General features: G+C 37.6%; 1 protein-coding gene across 3 annotated transcripts in view; it reads right to left on the bottom strand.

Moving 5' to 3' along the window:
• The window catches only part of GEFmeso (Guanine nucleotide exchange factor in mesoderm), a 486,781-nt gene that overhangs the window by 96,850 nt on the left and 366,067 nt on the right, over positions 1–23,864 (bottom strand). Inside the window, exon 1 of one of the 3 annotated variants that reach the window (XM_083112044.1) lies at positions 19,358–19,722. The exons of the other annotated variants lie outside the window; for them this stretch is intronic. The gene's annotated coding sequence lies outside the window, so the exon portion shown is untranslated. Of the gene's footprint in view, positions 1–19,357; positions 19,723–23,864 lie in introns of those variants that run through there. 3 annotated transcript variants of the gene reach the window in all.

The following is a 23,864-nucleotide window of genomic DNA, read 5'->3' as shown; positions in this document are numbered from 1 at the left end:
TAATACCAGAACAATAACGACACTACAGATAGCCAGCCCAGTCAACGCGAGATGTCGTCGGCTTGTAATCAAGGGGTCCCGGGTTCGGTACCCGGTGGAGGCATATAGTGGTTCGGATCCCACTTTAAACTGTAGGTCCAGTCCCGATTAGCCTTACTGCGCATAAAGTGGACTTGAAACACCAAATCAACAACAACAACAGTCAACGCGAGAGACCCAGGTTCGATTCCCGGGGGGTGAGTGATTTCAGCAATGTACCCGCACTGAGTGGGTCTGGAGTTCACCTAGCCTCTAATAAATTGATACCTGGAGCCAGCCCTGGAGGGACATAGCAGTCGAAGCGTGGTGCTGATTACATCTCCTCCACAAAGGGCCGAGATTGTGGTAAATGTGTGGATCCCTATACCATCACTTTACCATTAGCTTTGCCTTTAGAAATACTCAAATACAAACGGCCTCAACATAAATGCATTGATGAAGAGTAGCTCTACACAGTGTTCTGTTTAAACATATGCGAATGCGTGTTGTGAACATACATCAACGCCACTGTAGCTTATAACGTTGGCCTTCTTCTATGGTCCTCGTGTTTCACAAATGATTTTGACTCGGGCGCTGAAGTTACACCTAGACACACTCAAGGTTAATGTAACGTGCCTTGTAGAATAGGTTGTGATTTCAAATCCACAGTATGCCGTTGACGTTTCTCTGTATTTTCCCTATGCAAATCATGCTACTGCCCTAAATTAATATAAGCAACAAGGTTTACAAAGTCATCGATTTATTACCAAGAAAAATGTCCACGTATGTCCAATTTTCCTGAATCCTGAATATCGGTGTAGTTTTTAAATACACTATGTGACTCATACTGAGTTTACGATACTAATAATAAAATATTGAGGCATTCCTCTTTTGCCAGACTTTTATTGCATTCATTGGAGTTCAATTACAAATTGGCATTCAAAACTGAAAATCCTGGCAACACTGTCTGGTCGTAACAGCTATCACTCAGTCTTGCATGGAGTTAAACAGACACTCACCTTTCCTTAAAAAAAAAAAAAAAAAACAGGAGAAAAACTTGTTTGGGTTGAAGCTCGCAGTGGAGGAAAACCGCTATTCCTCCTCTCGCCTCACCGACAGTTTGGCGGCAACCAACCACTGCTCCTTAATTAGCACTCATTTTCTTGTCTTTCAAGTAATTCAGTCGCCACTATGTGATTCACCAGTCACTCTTATTTTTTTTTTTCCACAACAAAACACCTAAGGCGTGAACGCGAGGTAAGCGAACTGAAGAGAGTGATCCGCTAATCCATGAGTTTTTAGCCTCCAGTAGCTGTAAAATGCGTGCTATGTACTTCTTACTATGATCCACCTGTTTCAACCTTTTCATGTCAAGGCTATACTTAATCCCCGCAAAAAAAACAATTCCTATGGGGGATTATCTAGAACCTCGATAGCCTGCAAAAGACAGATCGAGGTTTCACTACGTGGAAGAGAGGTTGATATTTGGGCACATTAACACACCTCCACCTTCAGGCACGTATCTACTAGTATATTTCAGGGGGAGGGTCCGGAACAAATGTCCCAAAACAATAATAATAATAATGTTTGAATTAAAATAATTATTTTAAATGAATTAAAATAATATTAATTAAATATTCAAATTAATATTATGTTTATTACATGAATAGATAAAAACACGGTATAATAATAATAGTAATAGTTTATTTATTTAAAGTACTGAGAACAGTTACAAAAACCTCATACAGCACTATGTCACAAAGTGTAATATAAAAGGATTAGTGACATACCAGCACGTATTCATTATCTAGCTTACTCATAGTTAAGGTGGCCAAAATTTGTGAAAAAACTGCCCTGGCAAAGAAATTGATGTCAAATAGATAAAGAATTGAATATTTATTGAATATCAAAAACAGAATGTTAGATCCAATTGACGAAAAGTAAAGTTCCTGGTAATATTTTATGCATATTATTGTAAGTAGTAATAAATCTTGCATAAATCTTCTTTGCTACTGTCATTCAAAGTCGTATGATTCTAATATACTCCTTGCTTTCCAATAAGTTCGGCGGATATAACTCTCGATTAAAAAACAATTATATTTTCATTAGTAATTTTAGTTATTTTATTATTTCATTATTAATTTTAGTACTTAGTCTTTCGGGGGGCGACCGTCTGGACCCCCCATAAATACGTCCATTCCATGAATAATAGTGATAAAGGACCGTATTCTTCCTCCATAGTTTGAGTCAAATCTGTACATGATCATAATGTTGGAAAGTTGCTGATATTATTTAAAAACAAAAAATAACATGAAAGTGAAACAGATTCTCAGAAGTGAAATCCCGAAAGGAAATGACGCAGATCTGGAAGTTACACAGAATCTGCAGACAAGTGGCAACCTGGAAACCACGTGGAGGAAAGGAGAAAGAGTGTCGGCTGGTTCAATTTCTTATTTTCTGATGTAGGTCTTTCGCTGGTTGGAATATCGCGTGAGAAGAAATAGAGAAAAAGAGGCAAAATATTCAGCACGGTGTTCTTCTAACTTATAGGGAAAAAAGAAAAGAAAACTTGCGCATCAGTAATGATTTTACAATGGCGTAGCAAATATACGTACATTCACCGACATTCACTTGCAAATGTTTGAGTTCCAGGAAGTTCACCTGCTCTTTTGGAAGAGTTCTGGGCGAAAGGATACCCATCGTACATTGGTTAGCTTTACAGTAAGTAAACTCAGTAGACAAGATTACCAAACTATGAGAGACTAGGTCCAAGATTCGAATTTCCAAACTCTGAATTTGACGCTTGACTGTTGGTGTGTACGGGTATTCTGTGATGGTCATACGTATTCTTACAAATGTGTATTTTTCTGCTGTTCATAGAACACACGAAAACAGTTCTTACGATGTTCATTTGAATATTCATCTTTTTGCATATACCCACTTTTAAAAAGATGGTTCCAAGCGTAGTAGCAAAATATCGCGAAGGAATATTTTTGTCTGGTGTGTCTTATCGTGCTTTCAGTCGTGCAGTTGCTACGAACAACAATCAGTATGTTTATCAAGAAAGAAAACTGTCAAGCTGAATGCTTTCTAATGGTGGGGTGTATATAGCAACAGTAAGCAGTACCGGATACAGTCCTACACTGTTTTACATTCTCTGTCTTATTACCAGGTAATGCACTATTTATTATGGCAATAGCATGATTTCTCACGTACTGACCCCCTTTTACTCAAACGAAATGATAAATGAGGTAGTTTTTAAAAGAAAATAGGATTGGTAAGTGCAACGTTTCGCCTGCAATTTGTTAATGGGAAGAGGGACTTGACTAATTTTTAGGAGTCAATACAATATTTTAAATTTTAAAATATTTCCTTCCATTCGACATTATTTAAAAGTTAATATGAGCCAAAGAAAGTGCGGGTTATAGCCCACCAACACCTATTGGGCACGCTAGCGTCTCCAGGAAGTACATTCTTGTACAACTGAGACAATGACAAAACACTATAACAAAGCATTACATAAACACCATCAGTTGTATTTTGAACGTCAGCAATGGAACTTACAGGATAACAATCTAAGCAGTATTGCCAAGGAAACTTTGTGACGAAAACACAGCAGGGAACATGAAAACAAACTTTCTCGCGCGATGGAAGACAGAATTTTGCCTCGTAAAACAAAAATTGATACTTACGTAAGAACAGTCAATCATATGGTTGAAGTCATGTTGGAACATGGCCAGAAGTCGTTCTTCTCCTGAAATATGTCATTAGGCACAGACTATTAGCTTTCCCAATAGTTACATTCGTTTCCTCCGCGACAGCCTGTAACAGCAAAATTACGTGGTTATGCTCAAGTTTTCGCTTCCCTGTACGCGAGCAGCATGACCGATTTATTACCCTGCTGGAGGCTGTTCTAATCATGTTTTGTCGCCAGTTCTTTCCAACGAAATCGACACGATATCAGAATGTACTACAGTCTACAACAGTCGATTAAGTCTACAAAATACTCGAATTGGATCTAACACCTTGCCAATAAACATCAGCAGGGAATATGAACTTTTCCTCGACATCCTTCCTATTCAAAAAGTCCCTTTTATGAATCCATATATTTCTGAAAACTTATTGGCGCACGGGTATTTTACAGGATGTTTCTGTGACCTTGAATCAAACTGGCAGGATGGATGGAGACTGACTGACGTCCGAAATAGCCAAAACTAGTTGAGGATGCGAATGGCAATGGTATAAGACAACTGAAAGAAAACTGTCACGCATTGAGGGCTCACAACGATATGGCAACTGGGTTCATCGCCAGTGGAAACTCCAATGTATTCCCGATTCCTCTCGCTGGTCTCGTCGTAGAGTGATACGATGTCCGAATGAAATCTACAAGGCGCATCTTTCACTTGTCTTATTCCACTGTCATAAGCAGCCGAAAAGAGCTTTGGCTTATAAGTTTTTATTGACGCGTTTCCGGACCGGAGTTGCTTATCTCATATTGGTACTTGGATCAGTCTCTATCTGCCCTGCCAGTTTGATTCAAGGTTAAGGAAACACCCTTAATACATTCAAGGTTTGTTCGGTGGCTGGACTGTGCCACCAATCTTGTAAAATATCCGGTGCAGTGGTAACGTGGTCGCCTTGTAATCAAGAGGACCCGGGTTCGTTACCCGGTGGAAGCGCATAGTGGTTCCAATGACTTATTTAAAGGGGGATCCGGAAGACCTCCGAAATAGTTGTAAATTACTAAAATGATTTTTAAAAAAACAAAAAACAATAAAATTAAAATGGGCGTTTCAGCACTCAAGTGCAGTTTATTGTATATGAAAGTTTACATACATCCCCGAACTTACATAAATATAAAATTCGATTGGAATCGTTCAGTTTCTTATTGACAGCGTTTACGAAAATTAATGCAAAATAAGGAAGACTTCATTTCCATCAATTGGAAATAACTACCGTTTGTTATCTTAAAAATCTTTCATTTTTCTACCTATTTGGGGATTTATTTTCTTCGTAGAAAAACTTTATAGCTCTGATACAGAAATATGTTGATAATGAAAGTATGCTCTTATATATTTTTAATATTTTACACCATCTTTTTACGTTTACATGTAATAAACATCTTAGTATACTTATTGTTAATAATAAAATGTATTATTTAATTTCCGTAGTTATTAAATTATTATTATTATTAGTCTACGGTCTACCTACTATATTATTAGTATAATGTATTATTATTACGTGTATTATTATTATTTCTTTCCCGACTGAACTTTCAAGCCTTTTGCCCCCCCTAACCAGAGGGTCTGAGCATGCCTATGATCCTAGGGGTTTGCAACTGTGAAGCTCTGCTACTCTCAGTTATTCACGGCAAAAAGAGACGATGTGACAATCACGGGTTCTACCGATTCTGGAAATGAAGTACAAAGACAATAATTGAAGCTTCATCACTTACACTCTTTTCTTGTTCTTCGCGTCTTCTTATGTCAGTCAACACTTGGAATACAGCTCAGGAAAACAGTCTCTGGAAACTGCAACTTGTTCACAACTTGGTAGTTTGCAGTTTCTGTGAAAGCAGAACTGATGCCACAGGAAATTAATATACCCCACCCATGAAGATATCGTGCCCTGAACAAGATAATGAGCGTACGGGAATCCTGGAAGTTGTCCTTTCTCTCTGTTCATGCTCGGAAAAAGAGGCAGCAAGAAAACTAATTGCAGAGCCGAAACTGAAACAAAGCTGCAGTTCCAAGAAAAGAAATGCTCGGACGCATCAGCCATGGATATTGAGAGACTTTCAAGTCTGCCCCGAAGCGAACTGGCTTGCTTTCTGGATGGCTGCGATGAAAGTGCAGACGCAGAAAATGAGTTATCATGACCACATCGAGCGAAAACTCCCTTTTGGTCCATCGAAATGATATATTTTCGATTGGAATTCCTCTAAATGTTCTCTACCAGTCACTGATTCCCGGGGGTGATACGATGACCGCCTTGCGATCCGCAGAATAGACTACACTCAAGACTAGAGCGCAACTTGTGGGAGGAACGCCAAATACTTTCCGCTTGAAGAGCTCGGGTACTCTGCTTGTTTTTTTGCGTGTTCCAAGAACCGCCCCTGATGTACACATCAATGGGACACCTGAGGCCATTGCAATCGGGAAGTTGATGATCCTGTTTCTGTCTCTAATGGAAGCTTTGTTTGTGACTCAGTTTATGCGCTTCCTGATTTTTTCCCCTTGCCTGCACCGTTAAAGAACTTAGCAACGACAGAGGGTTAATAAAAAAAGATCGTCCAATGCGACACAATCTGTATGATTCGTACAGTGACCCTACTTTTGCTTAAAATGCGACAATTTAACACTTTGAACAGAAACAGTGTAGTTGGTTCTTACAAACTATTCTCTCTCTCTCTCTCTTTTTTTAGAAATATTAGAGTGAACGATAAGTTTGTCATGAAGAGTGCAACTCTCGAGAAGTTTACACTGAGACATGACTTGCTAGTAACTCAATCAAACAACTTATAATCTTAGTTTTGACGCATAATTGAACCAGGGTTCCTTGACTGTAAGACGAAAGTAGTACTGATTACTGAACAAGAAAGGTCTTAACTTCTCGAATGTGCTATCATTTGTGGTCTTTCAGTTTATTTCATTTTCTGCTCAACATAATTTATCATGATATTATGAACATTTATATGGATGATGCTGATAAACTGCTTGTGACCGATTACTTTGGGTCACGTAAAATAACGCACACGTAGGACGAAAGGGTGATTACGAGGAACAAGAATAGTGCGTAGGAAGAGTGTTGGATTACAGTGAACGTGTTTTGCATGGTGGCGCAATAGAAGCTGTCGCTAGGCAGTAAAGAGCTTGAATGCTATTGGCATAACATTGCATGGTGTGATTATGCAAAGACCAATCACAGACTTAGAGTTGCAATGGGGTGAGTGGTGCAAAATGAACGAGAACAGTGAACGAGAACAGTGCGGTTGGGAACAGAAAAGGAGTAACATTAACTTTCTCGGCGCGAAAAGATTTCCTCGGTTAGGAGTAGTGCCGTCGGACGTCGCGTTGCGAGTTTCCCGCGATTGTTAAAACTTTATACGAGCGTCGCTAAAATAATTTTATAAGCACACATCACATTCTCTGACACAAGAACAGTATTAGAAGAAAAGTTGATACCACGGTTTTGTAAAATGTAGTGACTATTGGTAAGGTATATTTTTCAAATACAAGGTAAAATTAGATATCAGTGGTTTATTTCTTGTTTCACAAATTAGCTAACTTAAGACTTACGAGTGACTGGTCGGTCTGGTACCATAAACCCAGAGCTCGCAAGCCGAAGCAGGGTACTATATTCAAAGCAGAAGTAAAATCAGAAAACAAGTAACAAAAAAAAAAAAAAAAACGGTTGAAATTGGTGCCGAAACCCGGGATAGTTAGTTTTAATCTCACTAAATTTCTAAATTCTAAATTATCCCAAATTTACTTCTAAATTTTCTAAAATCATCGGGGAAGAGCCTTATATTTCCTAGTGAGTTGGATAAACTGCGTTGTGTTTGAGAGGAGGCAAATAGTTTGCATTGTTTATATCTGTGTTGACCTTGTTGTGCTCAATCACAGCTGGAGGAAACGTGACGTTGTGCATCGACCAGCTAGGAGAGCGATATGTTTTTGTCCTGCGTGTTGTGGTGCTGTGTTTAATTAATAAGAAATGGCTAGAAGAAAGTCTGTTGCCCCTAAATTAAGAGATGACGCCCCTGAAGTTAACTGGGACATTACTTTAGAGTGTTGTGGCAAGATGCTGAGCGAAGATGGAAGCATAGAATGTAGCGAGTGTAAACTTTGGAAGCACAAATCATGTGAAGGTATGACTGATGTTGAGTTCGAGTCTTTTGTGAATGAGAAGGAAAAAGTGTTTAGATGTGCAAAGTGCAGTGGCGCTGAGAAAAATGAATCCGTGGGGGAGGATGTAGTGTCGGAAGATCAGAAAAGGGATGATATGAGTAATGCAAATGTGATGGAAATGCTCCGACGGTTGTTAGTGAACTCCGAGAAAATGGATGCGAAATTTGAAAAACAAAACGAGAAGTTAGAATGTATGGTGAAACAAAGTGAAGAAGATAAGAGTGAAATGATCGAGCGTTTTCAAGTGTTAGAAAGTAAAATATTTAGTGTGGAAAGTGTTAGGGAAGAGTTGCGGTTGCATCGTGAATGGTGTAACGAGGCGCATGAAGAGATGAAGAAAGAAATTGGAATTGCAGTGGGAAAGTCAGAAGGAAAATTAGAGATACAAGTGGAAGAACTGAGTAATGTTAAGAATAAGTGTAAAATAAATCGAGGTGACCTTGAATTGAAATGTGATAATCTGCGAAGTGAAAATGAATTGTTGAAAGTGCAACAAAGAGAGATAGAGAAAGAGGTTCAGGTTATTTCAAGAAGAATACTTTTGTTAGAAAGGAATAACGAAGAAAGTGTTGAAGTGTTTGAGAAGAAATTGAAAGAAAGTGAGAGAGAAATACATAACAGAATCGATGCTCTTAAGGAAGAAGTGAAGCGTTTTAAAGGGTTAGTTTTTGAAAGAAATGAAGAAATGACGGATGAAAGTGTAGAGAAAGTTTTGAAATTTGCCGGTGAAAGTAGTGAAAGTAGGGGTCGTAGAGATAGACGTAGTGTAGAAAAGTCTAGCGGAAGTGTTGTTAAACTACCAGTACGAAGGGTGATTAAGAACGAAAGAGTGAGTGATAGTGACGAAGAAAGCGAGTCGTCTCGTAGTGATGAAAGTGATGAAGAAAGTTTGAAGAAAGGTGATAGGAGTAAGATACGTATTTCCACGAGTGCCAGCTCAGAAGACTCCGATTCCTATAATAAAACGTATCGAAGGAAGAAACAAAGAAATAGAAGAAAGGAAAAGAGAAAACAAGAGAAAGTAAAAGAAAGCCCTATCAAGTATAGTGATATAACAAAGTTGAAAAAGTTCTCAGGTGAAATGGACGACTTGCTACCGTCTGAATTCTTGCAAGATCTCGAGGAAAGTTTAACTTTAATGGGAGTGAAGGAATATCAGTATTTACATGTACTTCCTTTTGTGTTAACTAAGACAGCAAAGTTATGGTTCTTAGAAACTAAGTCTAAGTACAGTGATTATGAGCACTTCAAAAAGAAGTTCTTAAGGAAGTTTGAATCTGAAGATGTGAAATCTACAAAATTGACAGAGATATTAACGCAGAAATTTATACCTGGACGCGGAAAAGCAATGGAAGAATTCTACTGGGATAATGTGAGACAGTTGAAATTGCTACAATCTTCACTTTCAGAAGACAAGTGTGTTAGTTTGGTCGCTAATCAGTTACCTTTTAGACTAAGAGAAATGTTGCTGGCAGCAAAATGCAAAACTTTGAATTCGGCCGCAGACGTTATAAGAAGGCATGAAATTTTGTGGGCTGGACAGAAAAACTCAGGACAAAGAATGACAGAAGAAAGAAGAGGTGAAGTGAGAGGAGCCAGACAGAATGAAGGGAGATATGCTGTGAGGAATGTAGAAGTCAAAAGAAACACTAGAAATTTTTATGGGCAAAATAGAATAACTCCACTTGGTAATAATGGAAGTGTAACTTCTAACGTTGGAACAGCGCCATTTCCTTACCAAGGGCGATTTGCACAGCAAGCTCGTTTCTCGCCGACACCTCGAAGAAATGAATACTTTGAGAGAAGACAGGAAGATCAAACTAGAAATAGTTTAGCAAATAGGGAAGGAAATGAAATTACCAGAAATGTACCGGTTAATGGCCAAGGTTTTAATAACTCTACCGCAAACCGTACTAGTTCAAAAAACGAGTAATGGAAGAGTCACGTGATTTTTCTCGGATAGTGACTGATAAAATAAGAACCGAAAATAGAACTGATAACGGACAGACGATAGTAAATCGAAAGTGTCTTTACAGTGATGTAGTGAAAAATAGTAAAAATAACCCCGAGAAAGAAATAAATGACATATTAGTTGTGAAAGCTGAAATTCATGAGCCTCCATTGAGGGAGAAGTTAGTAACTAAAGTAGGCGAGATGAAAACATTTTTGGAGGAAGTTAACAATAAGGAATTGTCTCCTAGTGATTTGTGTAGTGAATGTATTCCTAATTTTGAGAAAGTCGGGAATAGTCTTCGTATTTTACTAAATAAACTGGAAAATGGAAGTAAAAGAAAAAGTTGCACCTCACCAACTATAGTTGACTTCGAATCAAATAAATCAGTGGAAGATGAAACGCTGAATAAGTTTAAGAAAGAAGATAATAAAGTGAGTTTTAGTGCTAATCAATGCAAGAATAGTATACGAAGAACAGCAGTGGAGAAAGTTGAGAACAAATGTGTACTTGAAGATTATGAATTGATGGGAGACAGTCAATTAGTGAGATTTGCGAACGTTGTGTTAAACAGATCAGTGAAATTTAACGGAGAAGGAAGAAGATATGTCGGTTTGTGTGAGAGTGGGTGTAAAGTTGATGACTTGTTACAAAAATTAAGGAATATAGAACATAGCATCAAGTTCGGTAAAGTGTTAGTTTTAATAGGTACAAATGATGTCTTAAAAAGAGGAAAAAAGGAAGATTTTAAGAAATCCTACGTAGAGTTAGTAGACTTATTGGAGAATAAGAGTGAAGAGATTGTTTTGTGTACGGTTCCTCCTGTGCCTGCAGTGGCGAATGATAGCAGTTATGATCATTGGAAAAAACTTACATTCTTTAACAGAGTGATTAAAGAGTTGGGAAAAAGAGAAAAAGTTCAAGTGCTCAGCCTAGATAGTTTGTTTTTGAAGGATAACGGAGAAATTAACTTAGATAAATATGAGAAGACGATGGGAAATGGTTATAATTATCGACAAGACTTGGTGCATTGGAATGAATTAGCAATGAGAGAATTTGTAATGCTTTTTGAGAAGAGTTTATTACAAGTGTGTGAAATTGACGTGAGGTGGTATGAAGATTTAGTGGATGAAGATAGTGCATTTAATGAAGAAATTTTGAATAGTTCGGCTAACAGAAGAAAGATTAAACATTCAGTCTGCGTGAAAGCTGAGGTCAATAAACTTCAAGTGACATGCTTAGTAGACACCGGAAGTATGATTTCGATAATGTCCGAGAAGACATGGAAAAAGGTCACATCTGATGTGACAAGACCTTCATTAACAAAAGTAGATAATTTAATTTTGATTGACTACACAGGAAAAAAGAAATCTAGGGTGCTAGGAAAAACAGTGACTATACTTAACCTGGAAGGAGCTGAATTATTGATGGAGTTTGTAGTGGTTAAAGATCTTAATCTACCAGTGATATTAGGAAGCGATTTTTTGTTTACAATAGAAGGGGTGTTAGACTTTCAAGAAAAGAAGATGTTTTTTAATACAGAAGTTGGAAGAAACGTTATTAAGTTTTTACCCACACAGTATGAAGAGGAAGAATGTGAAAAGGAAGCCAATGTGAGTCGCCTACGAGTGAAAAGAGATGATTGTTTGAAATTTACTGAGAGAGCTGAAGTGTTGCCAACTGCGAAAGTTAAAGACCAAAGAGATGCTACAGTGAATGATTTGCGTGAACGAATACAATTTTCTGAAGAATTAACTAGTAAACAAAAGATGGAGTTGTTGGATGCATTGTCTCCTCTAATAGATGTTTTTTCTGATAGACCGGGCACTTGTAATAAGTTTACATATGACATCAAGTTAATAGACGATGAACCAGTTGTGGGAAAATTCTATTCTGTACCTTTTGCATAGAAAAATGAAGTGAGAGAACAAATTGAGCAGTGTGAGAGAGATGATATTGTAGAATTGGGTCACTCACCATATTTAAATCCACTTTTGGTAGTGCCTAAGCCTCGAAGTGATGAAAAAAGAGTTGTGGTAGATTTTCGTGCAACCAATCAAAAGATAAGGCTAGAACAAAATAGAGTAGTTAAATTAGATGAGATTTTGTTAAATTTCAATGGAAAGAAGTATTTTACCTCTCTTGATCTGTCAGCAGGTTATTTTCAGATACCACTTACAGAAAATAGTAAGGCATGTACGGCTTTTATTTTTGAGGGGAAAATGTACCAATTTAGGAAATTACCTTTTGGAATTACGACAGGCGTTTCTGCCTTTACTAGTGCTTTGAATCATGTTTTGGGAAATGTGTCAGAATTTTGTATAATATATGTTGACGATTTATTAATTTTTGATAGTACTTTTGAAGATCATGTAAAACATTTGCAAATTGTATTGCAAAAATTGCACGAAGCTGGAATGACAGTTAAGTTAAGAAAAACAGAATTTTGTAAAAAGGAAGTTTTGTTCTTAGGACACCTTATATCTGGTTCTGGTGTGAGGGCCAATCCTGAAAAAGTAAAAAGCATTTTAGAATTGCAAGAACCTAGAAACAAAAAGGAGATACAGAAGTTACTGGGAAGTTTCACATGGTTGAAGAGATTTGTACCTAATTTTTCCAATATTATAGCTCCTATAGCTGATTTGTTGCATAAAAATAAGAAATGGCAATGGGGAGCCATAGAACAAGCAAGTTTCGATAAAATGAAAGAGGTAATTGCTAATGAAACCATGTTATGTCACCCTAACTTTAACAAAAAATTCTATATTAGTTGTGATGCATCTTCAGTCGCTATTGGTGGTTATTTGTTTCAAATGGAGGGTGAATGTAAGAAGGTGATACACTATGTAAGTAGAAAATTGACTAAAGCTGAACAAAATTACAGCATTACTGAATTAGAATGTCTAGCAGTGTTATTTTGCATAAAGAAATTTGAAATGTATGTATCAGGTCTGGAGTTTGAGGTTTTAACTGACCACAAAGCACTACAATGGCTGAATTCCGCTAAACACTGGAATCTGCGTTTGTGTAGATGGTCGTTAGAATTAGGAAAACACAAATTTAAAGTAACTTATGTTAGAGGAGTGGATAATAATTTATCTGATTTGTTGTCAAGAAACAACCCGGAGTTTGAAATAGAAAAAGTGTTTGTTAACACAATTGGTAACTTGAAACTTGAAAATTTACCTTTTTCTAAGGAACAATTAAAACAGGCGCAACGAGAAGATGAGAGATTGAAGAAAATCATTAGTATTTTGGAAAATGAAGAGGGAAATGTTATGAGATCAAGAATAATAAATGTAAATAAATTTTATAAACTAGAAGAGGGTGTTCTGTTGACTAGAAATTACCATTTTCTGGAAAATTGGAGATTGTGTTTGCCAAATATTTTTGTAGCTGATGTGATTAAGGTTTATCATGATCAATGTGGACATTTTGGTGTTGATAAAGTAGTAAATAGACTGATAAAATCATTTGTTTGGAGAGGGATGAGAAAGGATGTGAGAAATTGGATAAATGACTGTGTTATTTGTGCTAAAACTAAACCAGATAAACACCCTGTTAAAGCCAAATTGGGTATGCATGTCATTAATTCCGTAAGGGAGCAAGTATTTGTAGATTTGCAAGGCCAGTTGCCTACTGGGCCTCGTAGAGAGAAATTTTTGTTAACAGTTTTGGATGGGTTTTCTAGGTATTTAGTTGCTTACGCTATACCAAACGCTACTACAGAAAAAGTTCTGGATAAGCTGGTTAATTGTTACTTTGTTCATTTGGGTATACCGAAAAGATTGATTTGCGATAGAGGGTCTTGTTTTATTAGTAAACAGTTCAAACAGAAAATGAAAGAGTTTGGTGTTGAGATATATTACTGTAGCAGTTATCATCCTAAAACCAATTTAGTAGAACGTGCTCACCAGGAGATTAATCGACTCATGAGAATATATTGTGAAGACATGCATAAAGATTGGCCGTTGTATGTTAGTAAAATTGTTAACTTATTGAATTATTCCATAAATGAAACTTTAGGAGAAGCTCCTGTCTCAGTACATTTAAACGAACAGATTGATGGAAATTTGAAAGCTAAATTTGGAATCGAAAATGAAATTAATGTCAACTGGAGTAATAAACTAAAAATGGTGAAAGTCAAAACTTGTGAAAAAAGACAGAAATTTGTAGATAAACATGCTGAAAAAGAAGTAGGTAGAACTGAAATTGTAGAAGGTGATTTAGTATTTTTAAAGACTCATAAGCATAGTTCATTAATTGATAAAAAGATTGCTAAATATTTTGACTTGTTTAGAGGGCCTTATTATTGTATGAAACAAACTAGAAATGGAGTTTTTGATCTATTGGATTGTGATACTGAGGAGTTGGTAAGTGACCAACATGTAGAAAACCTTAAGTTATGGAGATGTTCAAGGGAAAAGAAAATTGAGTACTGTAAAAAATTGAATGTTACAATGTAATAGGCTAGGTTTTGAAAAGCGAAAAATACTTTCATTTGAATTTAGAAGGTACTAAGTTTTAGAGCTTTCAATGAGAATTTGAAGAATATTTAGTTATTAGTTGATTAAAAAAAAAAGTGTAGTGTAGTTTCTTGTATAAATGTCAATATGTTTAAAGGTTAATTTTTAGGATAAGAATGTTAGGTTTTTTTTAGTGTACTGAAAGGAAGCGTGTTGTAGAGTTATTGTATGTAAAAAAAAAAAAAAAAAAAAAAGATAATTTTATATTTTAGATAAAAATTGGAATATAGGTTCCTATGTATTTGTTATATTATTGGTGTATTTAGAGAAATGTGTTTCATAAGAACTTGATATGTTATTATGTATTAATTATTGTTAGGTAAACAGTGTACTACTTCAAAGGATAAAGGATGGTGGAAAATAAGGGATTTACCTAATATTGTATAATCTCTTGTACTTTTATATTATCTCTTGTACTTTTATATTTTGTGCTGTATAAAATAAATGTCAAATTTAAATATAAATTTTGCCAACACAATGTGGTGATAGGGAATGATGATGCGTGTGTAGTGATTATACGAGGAGTGATCAAAAAGTGAATGACCAACCGAGGAAGTTGTGACCAAAGTAAATAGAACTGATCATTTAGGAACAACCTACTGAAATAAAAATTCCTCCTTTGACTCGAAATTTTTATTTTTGCCCAGGGAGGGGCAGATTGTGACCGATTACTTTGGGTCACGTAAAATAACGCACACGTAGGACGAAAGGGTGATTACGAGGAACAAGAATAGTGCGTAGGAAGAGTGTTGGATTACAGTGAACGTGTTTTGCATGGTGGCGCAATAGAAGCTGTCGCTAGGCAGTAAAGAGCTTGAATGCTATTGGCATAACATTGCATGGTGTGATTATGCAAAGACCAATCACAGACTTAGAGTTGCAATGGGGTGAGTGGTGCAAAATGAACGAGAACAGTGCGGTTGGGAACAGAAAAGGAGTAACATTAACTTTCTCGGCGCGAAAAGATTTCCTCGGTTAGGAGTAGTGCCGTCGGACGTCGCGTTGCGAGTTTCCCGCGATTGTTAAAACTTTATACGAGCGTCGCTAAAATAATTTTATAAGCACACATCACATTCTCTGACACAAGAACAGTATTAGAAGAAAAGTTGATACCACGGTTTTGTAAAATGTAGTGACTATTGGTAAGGTATATTTTTCAAATACAAGGTAAAATTAGATATCAGTGGTTTATTTCTTGTTTCACAAATTAGCTAACTTAAGACTTACGAGTGACTGGTCGGTCTGGTACCATAAACCCAGAGCTCGCAAGCCGAAGCAGGGTACTATATTCAAAGCAGAAGTAAAATCAGAAAACAAGTAACAAAAAAAAAAAAAAAAACGGTTGAATGCTCGTCGATTATACGGGAGTTGCCGTCTGGCCGGCCGGAAAGCGGGCCGCCGTCAGGCGCGCAAAGGACAGAGAAACGAATGAAACCTATACGACGCACTTCTCCTTTCTCTACTCCACACTATTTAGGGAGGTAAATTGTTCATGCGTTCACATATTTTTGTGCAGGCAAAACGAAAATAATATAAGTGCAAGAAAACAATACGAAGCAAGAGCCTCCCCGATGGCGTAGTGGTAACGTCGTCGCCTTCCAATCAAGGGGTCCTGAGTTTGATGCCCGGTGGAGCCACACTTTAAACTGTAGGTTCAATTCTAATTAGCCTGCCTGTGCATAAATTGGACTGAAAACTTAAACCAAAGAAATTAAAGATCTTGTCAAGTTATAGCTACATCATCAAAGCTCGCCCAATAGAAGGAGTTTTCAAAAATCAACCAAACTGTTACGAACCAGTGTTGCCAGATCTCAAAATATGGATTTTTTTACAACTGTTAGTACGTTAGATTTATGCCTAGTTGCGTTATTAAAATATTTTTTTAAATATTAAATAAGGAGAAATTTCCCACCATCAAATTTTGATATTTTTGTTAAATTTTACCTTTCCAGCTACAATTTTGCCACAATTTCCCTGCGATTAGGGAAATTTCCTTTCATATGGCAACACTGCTACGAACTGTCTTCTGCAGTATTTGCGACAAGAACTTCAACTTGTCGCACAAGACGATACAAATCAATCTACAAACTGACAAGCGGGTCTTCTTCCCTTGTCGTGGGAATGAGGTCAAGGAACTGATGGTGGTCTGCAGTTGTTTCCTTGCAATAAAAGAAACGCAATTTCACAGCTTTACTTCTGAGGGTAGGTCGGGTCCTTCGCTAATCTGCATTGTTTTGTGACACTTTGACAATTCAGGGGGAACGTAGATCTTGCAAGTCGCACACAGTGGCGTACACAAGGGCGGGTTGGTGGGGGTCATAACCCCCTCTGCCAAGTATTCCTAAAAAAGAACGTCAAAGGTAGGAAAATATATGAGGACTGACTACTAAAAAAAAAGTTTTCCCCTTTCGAAAATCTTGGGCACGCCACTGGTCGCACGTGTGCTGTTAGCTTGTGCTACAAAACTAATTAACAATTTTTCAATGCACAGTGCAAAGAACTGAGCCAGAATACATTTTCACGGGTTCGAATTCCGGCTCGAGAATGGGTGTTCTTTGTAAGTGTTCATTCATCATATCTCATACTCATCTTGGCGTTGGCGATTAGCCAAAAGTGGCAGAAAAGCGAAGTAAAATAAACCAAACCATTCAATCGATTCAGCACCAGTGAAGCAGAAACGAAAAGAGGAGGAAGGGGGGAAGGGGGTACAGTACCCCAAAAATAATTTCATTCGAATTGCACCCCAGCCTCCCCTAAATAATTTGACATGCTCAAAATGTTGCCGTTTAAAGAATCTAGTTTTTAGTAGCTGAACACAAAACGCTCCTTTTGTCCACATTATCGTCCTATCCAACAGAATGAAATCCACCTTGAACTCTATTACACTACATTGTGGTACTAATTGCCTCATTTGATCTATGCTCTTAAAAAACTTTATAAAAGAACAAAAAATGGTTTAATATGATTGCAAAACGAAAGAATGAAGGCTAGAACTGTACAAAGTGTATGTTGTTTTTTTAAAAAAATTGTTAAAAACTATCTTGAAAATAGCCATACAGTTTGTAAAAAAGATCAAAATTACGTATTTTGTAAATATTGCTATCTTTCACAGATAATACAGGTTTATGCAAATTTTATATTAAAAATTTAGAGCTATGTGGGCTGTTCTAAAATGAAATGACTCAGCCCTAACTATTCAAAAATAAGAATGATCAGATATGATTTTAAATATGATCTCATTGCCTCAAATTGTTTATTCACCTTCTCAACACAGCACATTGTCCTTTCAACCACTAAAATATGTCCGCTTGACATTATTTACTGACAATTTGTGAATTTAAAATTAATTTTGATCATTATACATTATTATTTATGATTTTTTTTCGAGGTTGTTGTTTAATTGTTGAGAATTTTATAATTTTTGCACTACCTTAGGCAATCAGCAGTTGCAATGAAGAAAAAGTTAAGTGTTTCTCATAACGATACATTGTAGCTACGCCTGTATCAGTAAGCAATGCTGGTTCAAGATGAAATGAGTCTTCAGTTTTAAAATTTTATCCAGTATCCTGTAACCTATTCATTTCCTTCCAATATCAACTTTATCACAAATTCTGGAAATGAAAAACATGAGAATGTCTCAGACAGTCAACTTCTGGGGCTCCAAATAATTTCTTTAACCGGATGCATTAAAACTGCATTTTTTAAGGTCACATTTACAAAATGAGAATACACATTTTCTACAAAAGTGGGTCTGTGCGTGACGGGAAGCGGTGGAAAATACGCTCATTTCTCAGAAAAACAAAGAAGGGCCATTTTACAGAATATTGCGTCATTTAGTCGAAACAGAGTTATCTGAAGGCATAGATTTTGGAAATCCTGTCCTGGTATCCTATGGAAAGGATAAAATTCCTTCTTTACCTTATTACTTTGACGCCGCTCCTGTGCAAACATTGGCGACACTAAAAGAGGATCAGGGTGGGTGGGCATCCCCCCTCAGAAAAGTGGCTGCCCACTGATGTATGGGTTCGTCGGGCACGCTCCCCTCCCATTTTTTTTTTTCGAATTTATCTAGAAATGATGGTAAATGCACTAAGGAGGTTTGCAAAGCACTTTGTGGCACATATAGTGCTTATATACATACTCATACTTTCGTTATTAATGCCGAAATTTCAGTTTGGAAAGGGGAAACTTTACTAATATGACGGACGAGATGTAAGAATAGCGGCATAATTTTCAAAAATTATAATTGAAATTCATAAGTGAAATTCAAAACTGTAATTGTGTTGATGGTTAGTTCAAAAGTAGTATTTCACAATTGATATGCATAGCGGCAAGTTCGCACATTGCAAGTTTTTACTTCAGTAATATTTTTCGCTGATGGTTGTCCAAGAACTCCTCGCCCTGAAAAAACTCTTGACTACGCCCCTGACATGAAAGGCAATTGAAGGATTTGGAAATTATCTGTTAGTTTTCGACCGAAAAGTGGAAATATCCTGCGACAAGAAATATCATCACTGTAGGTGTAGGGAAAAATCAATCAAAAATCTTAGTCAGAAGACCTAACGAATACTTGTCCTATACAAAGCGGAGAACAAATATTAACGGTTACAGCGACCAGAACCCAAACTGTTAATTTGCTGTGATTACTGCTCTGTACTTAATTTCAAGTGTATTGATTTTATCCTACTCATGCCTGTCATTGTATACAGAATATTACAAGCACAAATGCTTCTTTGTATCTCTTAACATTTTAAAATCCACTTAGTTTAGTACAGGTTCGCCCACGCAAATGGGCATCACGCCAGCTGTAGGCCGTAATCAACAATTCTAGACATGCGAAGGTCCTTTTTTTATAGCCTGGTAATGTCATTACTCGCAGCGTGACGTGTAGGTGTACCATGTGGTGGTTCACAGACACAACAATGGGAAGGAAACAGTCTTATTCGACTTACCTCTTCATGTATTAACAATCCCTGAGGCTCGGTGTACAGACAAGGGTTCAGGAAGAAGCACTACCACACACTGCACTGCACAAGACACATTCTGAAGAAAGAAATCGGTATATCACAACAGCCCTGGTGGCCGGAAAACTAAAAGCACCAGATACGGGATTTTCGAGGATCTGCCACACCAGAAGGCCCTTTACTGATTACCGCAAGGGGAGGTCTCCAGCTTTAAATTTAACCCACAATTCCGACAGCGCAAGATAGGCTCGGTTCTACCAAAAGCCGTTCTCCCCTTATCGCTGCGATGTTCTGTTCCGTGTCCGACAAAATCTTGTACGGCTGCATCTCTCTGCCGCTAGCCTCAGACGATTGGTTCAAAGTAGAGATGAGTCGTTCGCGAACGAACGAATCTTTTTGAACGAATCTTTTCAACGAACGACTGATCCGGTTCACTGATTCGCTTCGAAACGGCTCAGTCGCGAACGAATACCGAAACCGCTCCGCGCTCGCATAGGAAAGACTGAAAGACGCCTCGAGCGCTCGGGGGAAACAGTTGGTCCCTTTGTTCACACTCCGCGCCTGCGATTGAAAACAAAATTCCAGCAAGTCACGTGATACCCGAACCAACCCCCTCCCTTCTCCGCTTCACCGGCACCCAGGGAAATAGGACGAGTTTCCACTAATGTGGTCTTCAAAGGAAATTTCCTCTTCAGAGAAGAAAAAAGCGGAAGTGGCTAGAACCAGGGAGGGACAAGACGGGCACTTGTCACCCCCTTGGAAAAAGATAGTGCTGTTCATTTGGTACACTGTTCTTTTTACCTTGGAAAGTAAAATAAATATAAATGTTATTTATTCCCTTACTAATTAATTCAAAATAAAGCATCGCCATAAGTACGGGTACATATTCTTTGTCCCCCTGGAAAATAGTTTTGATTTGTCCCCTCTGGGGATAAAAAGTCTCGACACGCGCATGGTTAGAATTATTTGGCAAATTTGTCGTTCATCCGAAAGAAAGGAAAATGCGAAAGGTATTTCGATCTAGGGATGTCCCGATTGATTGATTGAGTTGGTGTTTTTACGTCCACTTTATGCACAGTAAGGCTAATCGGGACTGGACCTACAGTTTAAAGTGGGATCCGAACCACTATGTGCATCCACCGGGTTTCGAACCCGGGGGCCCTTATGTTAGCAAGGCGACGACGCTACCACTGTGCCATCGGGGAGGCCACATGTTGGTTCGGATATCGCTTTAAACTGTACATCCGGACTCACAAACTTTGAGAATTTTTTTGATAAGGAAAGATCTCGAAATACAAACATTTAAAACAAGAAAACCTCCATGAAGACATAAGTTTGTACATTAAAGAGCATAGATTCTTTGTTATATTCTAATACGTCTTACAGTAAAGCAACTTCGATTTCGCCGAAATCGTCAACGTACCACTGAAGGTCTGGGTTCGAAAACTTACATGCGCATCGTTATTGCATACCTTATGAGAGTCTCTTCATCATATACAGTAATCATCATTCACCTTCGTCGTAGATAGCGTCATTGCCTTGTAATCAAGGGGTCTCGTGTTCGATACCCGGTGGAGGCACAAGTGGTTCGGATCCCACTTTAAACTGTAGGTCCAGTCCCGATTAGCCATACTGTGCATAAAGTGGACTTAAAACACCAACTCAAACCAAACTCAAACCTTCGTCGTAGCAATTAGCCAAAAAATGGCAGAAACGACACACAAAATAGGGAAAATAATTTTAAGTTAAGACTCTCGAATATTTAAGTTTCGATCTCGATTTTGCATTCCCCGACGTTCTTGACCTCGTCTTAACAAGTCTCGATGATACTTATCTCTTCTTTACCTACGCAGGATGACATTTTCCTTATCACTAAAGTACCATCTTACGAAAAACAACAGGGCGATAAAGAGAATCAATGTATACTTACCTTTGCTAGCGACTGCATATTTATTTTTTCATACGCTTATCCACGAAGGAAAAACACACCCACATACAGAGGGGAGGGAGTTAGAAGCGTTGCAGTTACAAGGGAGTCATCACTTAGTCTATTTTGCACCCGTCACATGATACGGGGTCCAACATAACTAATAAGTAATAATACAAGTAATGCCGTATAACTAAAATCTTAAGATATTCTGGCTTCAGTTAAAAGCTGAGGCTGTAGAAGATCAATCAGCAGAAAGAAGGGCGAAACACAGGACAACACACACACTACGAAGATTATACTGGCCGTAGGTCCCGACGCCAGAGCCTCGTTAGCCTGCAAAATACAGTCCAGGTTGTACTACGTGGAAGTGAAGTTGGAAATTGAATGTACTACGTGGAAGGGTCACCGCTTACGCCACATGCAACAGATGAATTCCAAGAAGGACAAATAAGAATGTTATGAAAAATAACTATAAAATAAACAGGAAGGAGTAAAACAAATCTTTGCAGAGAAAATAAGTTTATTTTTAGTGGTTTATATCCACTACTATTTCACACATCCTGAAATATGTGACAGCTGGTAAACATTTCTGAGGCATTGTTCTCATGTCATAGGAGGAGGAAAGTGCATTTTCAATGTTACAGTTTCTTTTTCGGACAGAAGTTGCCATTATTTAAAAGTTCGTTGTACTGCAAGCTCATGATAATGGTCACTTGCAGGGATATTTACCGTAAGTTCTACTAGATGAACAAATTAACCTATATTTTTCATATCCGGAAAATATTATAAAATTTAAAATTATAATATTTTGTGCAAGTTCTTTCCATGAAGAATTCGCAGTTATTGACACATTGTTAAAATGTTGCTTTTTAAACATGTCAGTTACTTATAATAATTAGAATATAGAAATATATTTTATAGCTATTCCCTACTTTACCATGGATATTTCAGAGTTCGTATCCATGGACGTCCGCAGGATTTTTTCCAGGGAGGGGCAAGGAAGGTATTTTTTCCAGGGGGGGGGGCAAACAAGGCACATTTTCTCCAAAAAGTGTTGTTCTCTAAAAAAAAACATTGCTTAAATTTGAATTTATGATGTTCATGCAATAATTAACACATATTATTGTGGCTAAAATGAAATTATATGTGTGAAATACATCATTTTTGGTTGACTTTCATTTTCCAGGGGGGGCCACGGCCCCCCCTTCCGGACGCCCATGTTCGTATCTCTATCTGGGTATCCTTTCATCAATTTAATCTAACCACTATTTATCCTCATCGTCTAGATTAGACAAAAGTGGAAGGAAGGAGATACACTAGATAACATAAATGGCAATTAATATAAATATAATATAATATAGAATATATAAAGCTGAATATACGTAACTTCTAAATGTCTTTACAGCCTGCACAGGGTGCCTCAGTAATCGAGCACATTCAATGGTTTAATTATGATCTCGCTTCCGAAGGTTCAAGGTTCGAGTCTTGCTTGAACATTTTTCATCACTTATCCTCATCGCCACGACACGTCTGAAGAGATAGAAAATCGACCTATTTTTTAATGTTTTAAATGAACGTTGAAGAAGAAACCAAACTAAACAAACAGAATGTTAAAATAGCATTTGGAAACCTAAATAATATGCAATCGATGAGGAAGAATGCCACTATTTATGTGTGTTTGTACTAAACGGTGTGTGGTTTCAAGCACTAAGGCTGGACACTGGAATGAAGTTGCTGAATTTTCATGGGGGGATGTTTTTGATTATAATTGTTTCTTGTTAATATGGAGTAATAAGTAAACAACAACACGATTACCTACTAACATAACTCTTTCTCCATTGTTAAAATTGTTAGTTTTTTTTTCCTGAAAGAAGGAAGCATTATAAATTCCTAAAATCAGTCAAAACCTTATTCAAGGGAACTAACTCATGGCTGTAAAGGTAATTTCCATGCAACGGTTATGGCTTCCACATGCCGCGGCATGTCTAGAACAATTCCCATACACACAGATTGCATTACACAGAAAGACGGTAGCTGGTTCTGCAAACAAAGCAAGTCCCCCTTCCTTCCTTTTCATTTTGCAAAGTCAAGTCCCGTTACATTCCCGTTTTAGCTGCTGCGGGTGGCGAGTGACAAGCACATCCACATCAAAGGTTATTGACTTTTCCGAAAGATTCTTCTCTGATCTGATTGGATCTCGTAGGCAGGCCTCCTGCATTCCAGAAAAGCAAACATATGTTCTAGTCGGCCGCTCGTTTCTGACCGGGCCGAGCCAAGCTGATCCGGATCAGTGAATTCGTTCGCGAACGGATTCGAGGAAACAGAACATCCAGCTTGTCAGTCTTTTCTGAACCGGATCAGTGAATTCGTTCGCGAACGGATTCGAGGAAACAGAACATCCAGCTTGTCAGTCTTTTCTGAACCGGATCAGTGAATTCGTTCGCGAACGAATCTTTTGAACGAATCCCAGTGCTGAACTAGTTCACAAAGAACGAATCCCAAAAATGAACGGAACTTTCCATCTCTAGTTCAAAGAACACTTCGGAATTCGTGCAGCGGCAAAAC

Source organism: Lepisma saccharinum, chromosome 25 (assembly GCF_977018435.1).
Source record: "Lepisma saccharinum chromosome 25, izLepSacc3.1, whole genome shotgun sequence".
Taxonomy (NCBI): Eukaryota; Metazoa; Arthropoda; class Insecta; order Zygentoma; family Lepismatidae; genus Lepisma; species Lepisma saccharinum.
This window is presented reverse-complemented; position numbering and strand designations above follow the sequence as displayed.